General features: G+C 22.2%; 1 protein-coding gene across 3 annotated transcripts in view; it reads right to left on the bottom strand.

Moving 5' to 3' along the window:
• The window catches only part of LOC114128079 (regulating synaptic membrane exocytosis protein 1), a 184689-nt gene that overhangs the window by 167620 nt on the left and 436 nt on the right, over positions 1-16633 (bottom strand). The gene's annotated exons all lie outside the window — the stretch shown is intronic.

The raw sequence follows: 16633 nt of genomic DNA, 5'->3' as shown, positions 1-16633 counted from the left end.
TGAAGATTAAACAAAGAAATACTTTAAAAATAATTTTATTATTTAATAGGTACTGAAAGGGTTTTTCTAATGCAATTTACACTTCATTGGTACATGCATATTTTATCATAATATAATATACTGTTTCACAATTATTTAAATAACAAACAATAATATATAATACTCGAATTGATTAAATTATTCAAAAATAATATTATGCTTATTTCACTCAATTAAAAAATAATCACAGATTAGAAGCAAAACTTGTGATTTTTTTTTGATTTTTTTATTTCATTTTATGGTTTTATTTCTGCTTTTAAAACTATTCATAGATTGAACAATACGAAGCTAAATAAGTGTAGCTGTAATAAAATTAAAAAAAGACATAGTTTAAAAATTAATAAATTTTCTATTGGAGGAACTTCGATAAGGCATATAAATTAACTACGAATACTTTTGTACATAAAAATAAAAAATGTAAGAATAAACAAATATTTTGTATTTTAATATTTATCGATTGAAATGTTATTGGTCTATATTCTCATTTAGATTAACATGCCAACAAAATATTATATCCAATTAAATTATAATTGTAAATTAGTTAAGACAAATACATTTCAATGTGTAGTACTGTAAAAGAGTTTACGTATCAAAGACTTGTTATTAACCTAATAATGGTAAATTAAAATAAGCTTTGCCTTATTTTGGAATAAATAACAAGCTACTAGCTTTATTATAATTATAAAAGTCTTTAGAACTTCTGATTAAAACCTTAAAAATTCAAATTATGTTGTTTATGATAATTTAATAATATTTTAAAACAAAGTGATAATTAAAATATATTAAACTATTTTTAAAACATAGAATTGTAATGATTAAAATAAAAATTTAAATAATAGTAAAAATAAACAAATTAATATTATAGAAACGTCAAAAATCATTAATTTTATTCTGTTTTATTATTTTTTTTTCTAATATTATATGAAAGTTGTTTTAAATAATATTTTCAATAGATATTATAATTTCCAAAAATATATAAAATCAAATGCATTATTCATAAACAAAAAACAATTCAACTTTATTGTAACAAGTTAATGTATTCACTTTATTGTTTTTATCACTATAATATAATTTCAACTAGGTTATTATCGATTCTACTTGAGTGATACCAAAAGACTAAAAACGATATCTTTAAGGATATTATCGGTTATGTAAAAAGGGTGGTTGTTATTCACAACACAATTAAACGTTTATTTTTAAAATAAAATAATAATTTATTATAATGATTCTTAGTGATACATATTGAATGTATATTAGATTGATTAATTTTTTTTTTAATTTTTTCAGTTACATAATATATAATTGTTAAATGTGTTATATTTCCCTTGTATAACTTCTAACTCATACAACTATAAAACTATATCTATATTATATACACCTTAAATTTAATCTTAAATGGATTCAGATTCTGAAACTTCATAATTTTAAATTAGTTAAGTTTTGTGTGATTATATATATAATAAGTGCATAATTATTATCTTCTGTTAAATAAATCATATCTTATATAGGTCCATAAAATATTATTTTATATATACTGTTTAATGTGTAGTGTGCGCAATCTATACAGATTATCTCCATAGTATAAATTAAAATAGCTACATCCTACAGGAGTATATATCTTGATATTTTTTTCATTATTTTACTTTGTAATTCACTTTTAGTAAAGTTATTTATATATATATATATATATATATATAAGAAATATTAACAATAAATATTACATCTCAACCATAGAAAATAACAGATTACATGTAAACTTAAACGTGTTTAAATTCTAAAACATTTATAGAAGATAAAATGAAGAACGGTTTAAATTAGGTTGACATCAGAGTAGAATCAGTACAGAAGAAGTTTAAATTGAAAGAGGAAAAGAGTTTTTTAAATTTGTTTACTATACGGAAAATATCAGTACAGTTTATTAACATACAATATAATAAAAATTATCGCCAAAAAATGCGCCACCAGTTTGCGATACAGTAGTGACTATTGAACCCCAAATAAAATTAGTGATTAAGTAGCATACTATAGTCAATATGATTCCAGTTGTTTAACACTATTGCAGACTAAATTTTTAAAAATTTAAATCATGGATAAATAAATGTATAAATCATATACCTTGTATTTTATACCTTTATTCAAATACATAGGCGTAGAATGCCGGAAAAAAATTACCATTCGAACTACTAGAGCATTACGTACCATTTAAAGTTCTTAAGTATGTAAGTGAATTGAAAAAACAGCAAGACGAAATCAGAATAATTCTCATTTAGTGGCTTTAATAAATAGGATCATTTAGAAACGAAAGACAAAATATGAGATAGATGCACTTTCCATCGTAGAATACTATCCAAAACTAAACACAAATAGGAGGTTTTGGAGACAACGGTAAGTTAAACATCACCCATATGAAACATAGTAGAATTAATTGTTATTGTTTCCTTGTGATAATCTCTACCTTACATAGTAAAAGCATTACTCTATTAACTTTTTTGATATAAATTACTATTATAATTTATAATAATAATGTATAACTGAATATTAAAAAAAATATATGTGGCTAATAAAAATATTACTGATAAGAATATATTATATGATACATACACATCCATTCAATGGATAAATTGACATTTTTTTGAAACCATATAAAATTGAATAAAGGATTTTCTCCTATATCAAATAACTTCTATAAAAGAATAACAACTATTTACAGCTTATAAAATAATATCTATTAATGTTATATACATTTTAGACTTATAAGTAAGTATTAGTATTGAAATATTATTAAATAATTATTATCTTACAGTTAATAATTAAATACAAGACAAATATGTACTTATAAATTAGATTTTATGTATATATTATACACATAATATATCTGTATACGTATTACTACACTTGTAATAATATATATATAAGAAAAAAATTAATAATATGAAGAATATTATGTTTACGTCCTAAGAAGTTAAAGTTGTTGAAATCATATGACGGATAACTGGTTAACTATAAAAACAAAATCATCCAATATACCAATAATTTGTAGTTTATGAATTACAATTCCCATTACAGACATCATGCAGTTCAGTTTAGTATATACATATTATATAAAGCTATAAGAGTATAATACAAAATGTCTAATATTCAACTTTTATGAAATGTAGAAGTAAGAGCCAAGAGGAATGTCTTTCAATACTTAAACTCCAAAAACTTATTAAATAATTACTCTATTCGGAAGCATATAGGTACTGCATAATTAATAACCAGATATTATACGATTAAGCTAATTTTCCTAATTAATTAGTCAAGAGGATTTCATTCTCGTGCATGTTGTCTCCTTCTTACTAACACATAACACACCGATGTTTAGTTTCAGCAATTTCAGACTTCAGTTTAGTGTTTTTAGCTTAAATATTAGACTAAAATGACCTATAATAATTTAGACTTAAATATAAGAACATTATCTGTGTTCTCTGATTAGATTTACACGATATTTTAATTTTTAAGCGAGTTATAATGAGAATTATTAAATTTTAATATTTTACATAAGTACTAATAACTAGCTTAAAAATTAAAATATTATAAAACGCCAACTAGAAAATACAGGTAACGTTCTTACCTTTAAGTTTGATTATAGTTCAATTTACTCTAATATTTAAGGTAACAACAATAACAATAATAATAATATTGAGCTTTAGCCGGTAACTCTACTCTATATACATGTTTATTTATAAATAATCCAAAATATATATTCATATTAAATTTCCCCGTTTAAATTTGCATGATAATCCATAATTAATTTTTTACCAAAAAAAAAGAAACACAATACAATTAAGAATTGTTTTAAAATTACATTTAATTTATTAAAATATTATATTCAATGATCAGCTATTTCATTTAACGCTATACTATCAACAATTAAATAATCATTAATTATTATTTATTATTAATTCAAACAGGCTAACGTACAATAAAATTTATTATTGAACATAAATATAGTAATAATAATAAGGAGAATTCAACAGTAAAGTAAAATATTTAGTAAAAATAAATAAATGTATAGAAACAACAGAATATAATAATAAACATAATCCACAAATAACATCTACCTAGTAATATAAATACAAAAATTCCTAACAGAGTTAAAATCATTGACCACTCTATACAAAAGTTTTAAGTTAGATATATTTCTCCGAACGTTAAGGCTATTTATACTTAGTGCGTTTAATTACGGCTTGTACTGTAAAAGAAGTTGACGTGAAATATTACATTTGTATGATGTAAAGCAAAAAAAACGATTTTGGATAGCTTCAAGACATTGTACATAAATTAATCAATAAAAACCAATAAAAATTCTTTGATGTTCAACTTTGAGAAATGCTTTAGGTTTTTAGTAACAAATTAGAACTTCAAAACAATCTTAAAAATAAAAAGCAAAAATAGAAAATTTTCGCAAAACCAGTTTTTAAATAAATCGAGTTTTGTTTAATTATGTAACTCAAAACGAAAATGTAGTCCTGAATTTTTCACCAAATATTTATATATTATAAACACGATGTAAATTTTATTATATTTTAGATCTTTTCGTGCTATTTATTTTCCTTCGACATTTGGAATTTTTTTTTTTTATTTATTTATTTAAGAAAAAAAATGTATTTGTGATTTTAAATAATAATTATAATAATAAAATATCATACATCAAAATAAAATAAATTCCTTAATTTTTAAATACGTAGGTTAATATATATAGGTAGGTAGTTGTTATTAGATTTTTTTTCCAAAGTAATACCACAGAATATTTTTTACTAGGCATTTTAATTACCAATATTATTAAATAAAAATTCATTAACAGATCAACTTCTGATTTTCGAGTTATTAACAATTATTTTTTTGATGATATGCATAGTAAAAAATTGATCGAGTGAGAAACCAAAAATATTTAACTTTCCTTACCCCCTATTGTATAAGGACCACCCTAATGCATATATAACAAGGATGACACATTTAAGGATCACTTCTTATTTATAAAATCAAAATGTACTTATTACTATAAGTTTTAATCTTTTTAGTATACATTTATTAAAAAATATCAAATTATATAATATAAAATAAAATTATAAAAATGTTAGCTATTGATATCATTATATTTAACCATGTGATTCACGAACATATTCATATTGTCCACCTTGATATATATCATAGACATTAGACAATGCCTACTATCTAACTATTATAATAAATTAATATTCTTTAATATATTAATAAATAGCTCACTGCACTCACAGATCTAAAGTGAATATCTAGTATAGCCAGTATAGGCCATCCATGTAAAGCGTATATTACAGAAACATTTTACTCGTATATTATTTATTATAAAAAAAAGTCTTACGTTTTTATTATTTATCAATTTCCCTTTCATTTTTTAAAAGTGTAAAATGTATTAATTATAAAAAATATATAAGCAAAAAAAACATGATAATATGCTATTTAATTTTTTAATTTTTTAATTCAAAATTCACCAAAAAAATAGGGTAGTGTTAGTGTCTGGGAAGATGTTCTAAACGAAAATGTCATTGATATGTGAGCTGTTAAAGTACATAAATACTGCCATAATATTATATCGAGCTGATTTAAGCTACTATTATTATTTGTAGTCAAATGAACGATACGTAATAGAATTCAGGTGCGAACACAATGCGAAATTAGAGGCAATAATCAATATATAAGACAGCAGTAAACATAATTTTCATGGCTCCTTTCTATTTTATTTTTTTATTTTCAAAATACTCCCACCGACGTGTATGGAAAAAAATATATACATTTATGTAAAAAAAAAAACAGCTATTACTTTTGGAGTCTCTCAGATCGGTATAAATTATTCATGCACTACGGGATAAGTCTCCTGGATAAAAGGAAAACGGGTGAGGTAGAACACGACGAGCGGACCGTGCGTTCTGATCATTACAAAACTGTTTTTCCGCACTTTCTGTTCGGCGCAACAGACTTTGTGTTTGCTTTGCTTCGTTCCTTCATCCCGGACTGCTGATAAGTGCAAACAAGACTTCAGTAATGCCAACCATTCGTTTAAGGAATTTGATTTTAACCAAAGTCGTTTTGAAATAAATAGTCAACAAAATAGCACCCGACATAATCATATTTTGTCTCCATTTGAGATGTTTGTTTTTCAAATCGTAATAATTATATACTATATAAATGAATTATACCATTTTTTTTTTTTTTTAGAAGTAAAAATAGAAACCCATATACTATAATTATTTTTAACAGGCACATGTATTATAAAATTATAATATTCAATAGATATAACTTATAATGTTTATATTAAAAATGCCTAAAACTTTTAACTAAAATATAATAAGAAAATAATTATATATATTTTACATAGTTTAATTTATTTTCTTGTGAAAAAAATAGTCAAATATTATAAATATTAACAAATTAATATTTAAGTTATAAACATTTGATGAAAACAAAAGAAATAAACCACACGATTGAATGAACATAAATATTAGAAACAAATAGGTAGGTACCTAAATCTTTATAATGTTGGAAACATTGTAAACAAGTGTAAAAAATAATCATTGTTCAAAACATCATAAATGTATAAATATTATATTTTAAAGATAATAAAATCAATCATAATTTATTTATTAATTTTCCTTCATGTAGATGCCTAAATAATATTGATATTGTAGCAAATTTAATAATTAAATATCACTTAATAATTTTGTTATATTAAATATAATAGTTGGCAAAGAAGTTGTTAGTTTAAACTTTAAATTAAGGTAGGCTAAAGTTTAATAACGTGCTCGACAAGTGTATCACATTTAGTTCGTTGATAAAAGGTTATCCACAACCGATAACTTATTTAATTATTTTCACTTTTACTAACTTAAACTAACTTAAAACGCGATAAAAATTTATCAACTCCAACAGCAATTATAAATAGGAATTTTATAATAATTGTAATTCATTAACTTATCCACCTATATAATATACATATGACTTTAAAACTCACTTGTACGGTGAAAAATAAAAGGTTTGACATTTTATTCATGATGCGAAAAACTTGACAATAGAATATATAGGTTATATGAAGAAAATTCCTATCCATGAAATTCCAGTATCTTAATTAAAATTCGCTCTCGCGTTCTTTTCGTGCAATAATTTTATTGTTATGCGTCGATGGTTTTTACGATACTATTATAAAGTAAAATGCTCTTAAACGAGTGAAATCCTTTTTTCAATAACCATCCTTTACAAAAATGTGTGATAAGGGAATTTTTAAATCGTTTTTGCCCCCAGCAACAAGTTGACGGAATTCTCACCCCTGTAACAATATAAAAACCACCTCCTTTTAACCACATCAGTCTAAATATAGACTATAACTATATATATTTCGATCGATGTGTGTATTGTATCGAGTGGTTGAGCTTTAGGTGAGTATCAATCCAAATGATAGTCTTGGGAATACCAATATAACTGCAATATATCCTGGAGTAATATAATATAGTTCCATCGAATAAAAAAAAAAAATTTTAAATAAATTATTGATACAATAATCAATGTATACATAATAATATATAGTGTATATACATAATATATTATTATACTAAATAATAAAAAATATAGGTAATATATTATGAACCTAACTGCAGAACAAACGTTAAATATTTAGAAAATAAGCAAAATGTTTAAATCATTCTACTTATGTTTATATTATTTTGATGACCCATATTACAAATATTTAAAAAGCCTAATCCCAATTATATTTCTAATTTTATAAGCGTTTTCAATAGTCTGTGCCCTATTTATTTCTTATTTCACATTTTAAGAACCTGATATGTAAAAGTATTAAAAGTACAGAAAATATAAAATATAATATGCAATTCGATTAATTCGTTGTTAAAAAACATTTTTTAAATCCAATTCTATTTAAAATAACTAATTACACATAATGATTTATTATCACATTAAGTGTCTGTATACTTACTATTATAATAATATACTTAGATGTATGTATTATATTTTAGATGCGTATATAATATATATTTCCGATCTAAACAATGGATTACTAAATTGTACTTTTTAAAAAAGAAAAACTGGTATTCTGGAGTTTAGGAGTTGTACCCCTCTCCGAAATTCTTAAATAATAAAAAAATTGTGATTAATAAATGTATTTCAGATAAAATTTGTTCCCAGTAACCCATTTAGATTAAATTTAATCATTTATTTTATTTATTTAATGATCGATCAACAAAGCGCTCAGCGATCATCACTACATGTCAAAAAAATAACTATTTATAGTTTCCTGCAACTTTAAGAAAACGTATAGTACGACGTATACAACTGACTATAGTTATTAGCATTACGTCGTTTTCACTAACCCCATAATAATATGTGTGGAATACATATTTCAGATAATATAATATTAACGCCGATTTTCGGAGATACGGTTGCGATATCGATATTTTACAATCTCCAATATATTTTTAGATTTTCAGTGTATTTTCAAATTGCATCAGTGTATTTCGTAATAGTATTGTCAGTATTGTTTACGCAATAGAACTAATACAATTAGTAGAAACATACTAAGGTATAATTGATGAATGTACCGATTCAAATTTAAATGATCATATATTAAACGGAGAATTAGATTTGTGGTATACTTGGTATACTAAATATTCAACTTTAACATCTTATGATTTCAAGAATAAAAATGCTATTAAAGTATACTTCCAAACCTGTCCAGATATTTAAGCAATAATATCTTAACTTCTTCAAAGTCATAACACTTCCAGTGTCTACAGCTACAAGAGAACGATAGTTTTCAACACTCCGTTGTTTGAAAACTTATTTGAGAAATTCTTCGGGACAAATATGTTTAAATGGTTTAGCCTTAGGTACTTAATATTCATCACGATATCAACATGAGTATCAATGATGTTATAGATAAATTGCTGAAACATCAAAACGAAAAATGAATATAGGTACCTACCTACTTTATAGTTTTTTTAAAAAGATAAATGTTTACATATTTCAACTTTTATAATGTTGTAAATTAGTAATAAAATATTTAATGTACGAGTATTGATTAAAATAAAAACACAAAATTCAAAATAATTTCATCAGTTACATTTTTTCAACCCCCCCCCCCCGCCTCACCCCTTCACACAAAAAAAAATCAGGATATGCTATTGATTCTACCTATTTATAATAATAATTTATTCATTTGAATAAAACGGATTATTAAACAGAATCAAAAATAATAAATAACAATTGAATATATTTTATATAGTTACACGCTTATAAGTTTACAACTAGAGTTCGAATTTGAAGCAAATACCTTTTTTCATAAATAATATGTAATAATGAAAAAATAATTCTTATACAAAATATTATAATTTAGTTTCTAATTTAATTAATTTTGCTGTTTTATTTTAATTTTTATTTATTTGATTCAAACTATTAATTTATTGTAATAATCGTATACATATTTAGGGTATTAATCGATATAAGCTTGCAAAATGACTAATTGTCGATGTTATATTTAAAATTATCTTTAATGGATATGCTTTCTTTTTTTTAATTGTTTATAGGTATTAATAAATATTCAGATTTCATTTGTTCAAATTATTTGAATTATCAAATTTATATTTTTTACAAACATAATTGCTTAAATATTTTAATTGTGATTTAGGTACTTAGGAGACGAAGATACATTAAAGATTTAAAAGTAAGATAGATACAAAAGTAATTATAATAGCTTAATTAAATAATAATGTAAATTAAGAATTTGAATCTGAATAATATTGAAATATTTTTAATAAGTGACAAGGGCATTTTTATACAGGTACTAAGAAGATCTTACGTAATAATTCCTTGTAATGTTATTTTTACAAAACAAAAACTGTATGTATCTTAATTAAAACAAATTGTGTTGTACTTTTTAGCACTTTAATATTTATATAGGAAATTTTGAATATTTTTAGTTCAGTACCTATTGTAGTAAATCATTGTAATTAATTATGATTTTAGCTACCATTAAATCCTAGTACTAATAATAAGTAATTTATTGTTGTATTAAGGCCTAAGGGTAATACCGAACAAATAATTTATAGCGTACTGCTATGAATAAAACGTTTTTATAAAGTTTCATTTTTTCATAAGATATCTAAAACATAAATTAAACATACACTTAGTACTAAAAAATGTATATTTCCTTCATAAACACTTTGTTATTACAATTCTATAGTATTTTGATAAAAAAAAAAATTTCCGCATTCGGAAACAATCCTAAATATAATTAAAATTATTATGGTTTTAAATTCTTTATTGTATGTTTTCAAGGTTTTAAGTAAAATTAAAAAAAAAACCTTCGAATTTCTTACAATTTGTATCAAACTCATAAACCTAATATTCAAACAAATTTTGTAAAATTTAAATAATAATAAATAAATAATTATAAAATTCAATCCAAAATAGTATTAAAATGCAATACTGAAAACAAAGTTCAAAAGCTATACGTTCGTGAATTGTACTCGAGTCTTACTCAAAATAAAATGTCTATCAAAATATATAATTTTATAAATAATTCAAATAATATGTTTATTATAATTTTAAAAATTAATGAAATTTATAGTAAAATTCAAACAAATAAATTAAATTTTCTATACTAATTATTCAGATTTATAGACATATCATAAAGATCAGACATTTTAAATTTAAAATATATTTTAATCTGTCAAATCTATGTTGTACAATCTGTATATTTTCTGTGGTAAATAATTTTTTTTGAAGATTTTTTTGAAAAAATATTTTTAGTTTTTCATTTTTAAACTTCTACATCAATCAAAATTTAATTAATTCAAGAATATGTATACAAAAAATATACTTAAAAATAGATATTTTATTTTATTTTTATATTACGAATTCTATAAACATAAATGCGATACTCATTATGTTTTCGAATTAATTTTCTAGTCAACTGTAAATTACTAAAAAAAATAAAACAATCATTCATGTTTGATTAATTTAGACTAATTGTCTACTGTTTTTATTTGTATTAAACTTTGTGGTTTTTATGTTCCTTCGCTCATTCCTTTTTTTTTTGTTGACTGAAAAGAATAGCGTATAATTATTTTAACAGTGGCATTAATCCTCGGACAACTTAGTCTTTGGATTTTCTCGAAATAATAAAAAAATAGTATGATCGATTCTTCTTTAGTTAACTTTCTTATTAATGCCAAGGATGAATGTAAAGAATAAAAAAATAAACAGGATAAATACATAAAATGACATGAAAGTTATTAAGAGCAGGGTGACAATTTATTTTTTAGCTAAAAAGTAATTTTTCATTTTCATACGTTCTTATTTTATAATCTTTTAAATTAACATTTAACAATGTATACGATCAATTCTTCATTCAAATGAACTGGAGTCATAATTATTTTTTAATACAAAATAAATGATTTAATCTAAGTAAACTATGAAAATAACTATGTATATAAATAGCAAATAGCTTTTATAATTATAAGTTCATAAGATTTGTTTTTTAGATACCTAAATAACTAAAATAAATTATTTGAGATTTATTAACTCTTGAATATTACCCATGTTGCTGTAAAATAATAATATGATATTATTTGTAGGTATTATTAGTATTCATTTTTGAGAACAACAACAAATTAATACATTGAACAATTTGGTTCATTCATTTTGTTGTTTATAATATATTATTATAAAGTATTTATATCCCAGTGTACAGATGTTTTTAGAATTTAAATTTCTCACAAAATGAATTTATGCATAGATATTTTAACTACCTACTATATTGAAAATAGTTATGAATATAATAATAATAATAACTTAATATTTTTTTTTTTTAAATAAATATTAAATTATGTTAAACCAAAATCAATAATAAACTATCACTATGTAATTATAAAGAAATTTAAGAATAAAATCATATTTTCAAAGATTTAAAATTTAATCCTCATAACAAATCGTATAAAACATTTTAAACTAAATTCATCTTTAAATTACATCCTACATGAATAATAGAAAAGTGTTAACATTATTTAACGAAAATTATTATTCAAACTTTAAACTTTTGTTTAAGTATTTTAAAACAACATTTTTTCAAACAATTTCACTATTAATTTTAGTTAAAATAAGAATTTTAAATAATTAAATTTTACCTAAATTCATCTATTTTACCAATTTTTTTTTTTTTACATTCTGAGTGGAACGATAAATGTATTAATAATACAGTGATGTGTTTCTTGTGAGTAAGTTTGTCATCATTATTTTGGAAAATAAATATGTTTTACTTTAGCGAAGGTTTCTAATAGCGAATTGTTTCTAGACCGTAATTTGGGGGGGTTAGTTATATTATAAAAAAAATGTTAACATTTTACCATATCATAAACATTTATTTAGTTCAAATCCAATTAAAGACTTATTACATTAATATAATTTTAAAGTTTAAACATTATGAATAAAGTAAATGTACCTATATTACCTCGTACCTACCAAATGGCATATATATACTTTCATTTGACAAAAAGACTTCAACAACAATAGTTATTTGACCTACAGTACTTAACAAAACAATTTATTCATTAATTATTCATTTTAAAACTTAATAAAACCACCATGAAAAATGATTTTACAATACTTCAACAAAATTAAAAAACATTTTTCTGTAAGCCAAGTAAATGCCTATACCAATATTATTATCAACACAATTTTTAATAACATTTTTAAAAAATAAATAGTAATACGTCATGGAGTATTTTCCATATCACTTATCAATTTAATTAGGCTAACTATTTTTATTGTTTTATTCAACAAAATATCATAATTAGGTTTTATTTTTAAAACTTATTAATAATTAAATTGACTGAAAAAAATATTTCTTACCTATATCTGAGAACCAATAACAATTGACTAATTAATATTATGGACTATAAAATATTTTAAATAACCTATTACCACATAACTTTAAACTTTTAAATCATCTCATGTTACACCTTTAAACATAACATTATGTGAATAGATACCTAAAACGTGTATCTCGTTATTCAATCCACCACCCTAGAAAAAAGTCATTTAAATTATTAATCAATAATCAGTGAGTGTCCCCATGAATCTGTTTTATTTCATTGCTCAGGATGATTCTCCAAGCATTCCACCCTTTTTATTATTCAATAATATAATTATTTACAATCTTGCTTTTAGAGTTTTTGAATATACTTAAATATGTTTACCGTATTTCCGAATACATGTAAGTGTTGTACCATTTAAGAAATATCTTGTGGTGAAACAAACTTCTATTTTTTCAAAAGAGAACAAATTTTTTTACTTTAATTATTCAGTGCATGATTTTTTCTGAAAATGTTAATGTAGATATTTTAATCAAAATTTGAACAAGTATTTTCTGCCTTATTAAATTTAATTAAATTTGATGAACTAATGATAATTATAGTCTATGAAAGTACATTATAATCTATTGCCTAGGCACTCAGCTATATATAGAATTAAAATAGATGTATTTAATATTTGTTTAATTATGGTCTTATTAGTTACTAATTCAAATAATTATTAAAAACCACAAAACGTAATAACTAACTACTATAATAATTTTTAATCAATTAAAAACTAACTTTTCCTATCCTTCCTGTTTTATCAAATCTCTTATCTAACTTTTTTTATAATTATAAAAAAAAATGTTTCAAAATATACTTTTTTTACTGCGGTAGGTATGTATTTTAACATATTTATTTGATTATCCTAAGTGCATAATATTTAATAACTCAGAAACTACTTGTTCGACTTTTGTTTTAGATACATAAATAATTTAAAAATAAATTAGCTGATAAATAGTTAAGTAAAAAAAGGTGGTTATCATTTAAAAACAGAAGTTGAATTTATTACAAGATACAAAGATCTTTAAAAATATTTAAAAATTAAATTTTAAATAACTATATAATTAAAGAAAATTGAGGTTGAGCTTTATTGCTGAATAACTATGCATATTTATACCGCTATAATAGTGGGTCAGTTCAAGTATACTTGTGGCAAGACAAATTCGTGATTATTTTCCAAAAAAAAATAGTGTAAACAAGTATGGACAGTTGTGAAATAAATAAATGTGAATTATAATTATTTGTGAAATCTATTTTATCTGATTAATAAACTTTAAATATTTGACATAATATTCGTATTAGACGTAGGGACCAGGGGACTAAGGGAAATTTTTCTCCCTGCACCGATAAAAATTATATTATTATTAGTCAACCCCAGAACGAAATAAGACCTAATATAAAATATCATATCATACTCTACAAATATGTATAATTGTTATGTTACAAAGTTAAATCATTACTTAAATATTCTATTAACAAAATAATATGACAACCATGTTTATTTGCTCAATAATGTTTTATAATACAAAATAGCCAATAAGTGTGAATATTTATAATATTAGCTATTATTTTTGATCAACAATCACGGGCAAATAAACAATACAGATTTTCTTATAATGAAATCACGGAATATAGTTTAACAGTAATTTTATTTTCCATTAGCAAAAATTTTAATTTGTCATTTTTTTTCCTAACTGAAGTCTATTACTTATTTCAAAGTTTAAGCTATGTTTGAAAAAATAAGAAAAAACTGATTCAATATGATATTAAAATATGTCTTAACATTCAACACATGTTTTCTAAATCATTATCAAGCTAATTAAAATTTAAATAATTAAAAAGTAATATAAAAAAATTATTTTTGATAGTATAACCTAATCCAGTTGTTTCCTACTAGGTATATATAAATTATTTTACAAGTGGAATAGTGGAATAATGCTATAAAAAACTAGGAAAACTTTTGAAAAACCTTAAATCTTAAATCCTCCGCTGATTTCTTTGATAATATTTCAAATACAGAAATTGGTTAAATTTGTTAATTCAATATTTTAAAATATAATATATAAAACCATTATTGACTTTCAAATTAGATTTTGTTACAAGTTCATCGATTAAAAAAACGTATGGACCGCTAAATTTTCGTATCTTCCTAGGCCAATTTATCTAGAGTCCGTCTCTGAACTTTTACCATAATAATAAGTATTTACTATTTAATTAAATGTTTTAATTTCATATTATTACTGTTAATACTAGATGATCAAAAATTATGAAAATACAATGCGTCATGTCAAATTTATTTTAACTCATTATGAGCATGGAATTAACTATTTGATAATATTTTGAATCGTGGTAAATTTATCATAGCTGTCAAATGTATAATACCAATATAATAATTTACTGGTATCGTATATTGAAATGAATAAAACGAAAAGAGTGTCAAACATCTGTCACCTGATATTTGTATCCAGTCATTACTTTAAAAATTCCATAATTTTAATTGTTAATCCGTCTTCAAATTAGTATATAAATATTTTAACATTTTAAACTTTACACTAAATTTCTTTAATTCATTTGAGATTAACTTTTGTTTACCTAAATCTTAAGATTAATATTTTATTTGTATTAATGTTTTAATTACACAACGAACAAAAAAATGTAACGAACATTTTATACTCGTAATTTTTAGTTTATATAATTACTTAAAACTTCAAATTATAATTCGTTCATTTAGTTATATATTTCATAAAAACTTTAATTGAATACTTAATAACTAAAATTTAAGTTAATTAATCATAGTCAAACAAAAATCCTCTATATCTATGTATAATACATATTGGGCATTTGCACTTATTACCTACACACAATATTCTAAAAACAAAATATTTATTTAATACACATTTTATACATAATTTAACTGAAAAGTCAAGCTCATAATAATTTTTAATTTTAATTTTATTTAAAAATACAAAACTACTGTATATTTTTTTTATCTTTACCGATTCCATTCTATATCAATTTAAAATTTATTCAAGCTAACAAAATAATCTATGAAAAAAGAATAATTTACCTATTTTATTATTTAATGCACTATTATTCAAATCAAATTTAGTTAAGTTGGTATGTTATTCAAGAGAATATTTAAAATTAATTTTATTTATTTTCAATACCTATAGCAGTAAATTTAAAATGTCAATTTCATTACATTTTCAAAAAGATCTATAAGCATTTAAAAAATACAGCTTTTGATTTTTATGATGGAAAATTCGTTTAAAAAACAATTATTAATACCTTTTTCAAACCCTTGAAATGTGTATTAAAATGTAATATAATTATTTATTTATTTATATCTTGATAAGCACGATATTACTCTTTTGAAAAATCTAGTTTATTAAATGTAAATTTAAAAAAGCTGTTAATGTTTTTAATTATATTTTTTTCAAATAATTAACTATTATATTATCTTATTATAAAGTTTTATGAACAAATTCAATACATAGTTTCGTGCTTTATGTACCTACATAAAGAATTGCTATACAAACTTTACAATAAACCAAATAAAACTAAAATATTAAAACCACTTACGAAATCTAAAAAACGACTTGTTTTTTAATATTATACATTATTTTTGTTTATAAATGTAGTGACATTCGTAA

Source organism: Aphis gossypii, chromosome 1 (assembly GCF_020184175.1).
Source record: "Aphis gossypii isolate Hap1 chromosome 1, ASM2018417v2, whole genome shotgun sequence".
In the NCBI taxonomy this organism is placed as follows: domain Eukaryota; kingdom Metazoa; phylum Arthropoda; class Insecta; order Hemiptera; family Aphididae; genus Aphis; species Aphis gossypii.
The sequence above is the reverse complement of the archived record's forward strand: the minus strand, read 5'-3'. Positions and strand labels throughout refer to the sequence as shown.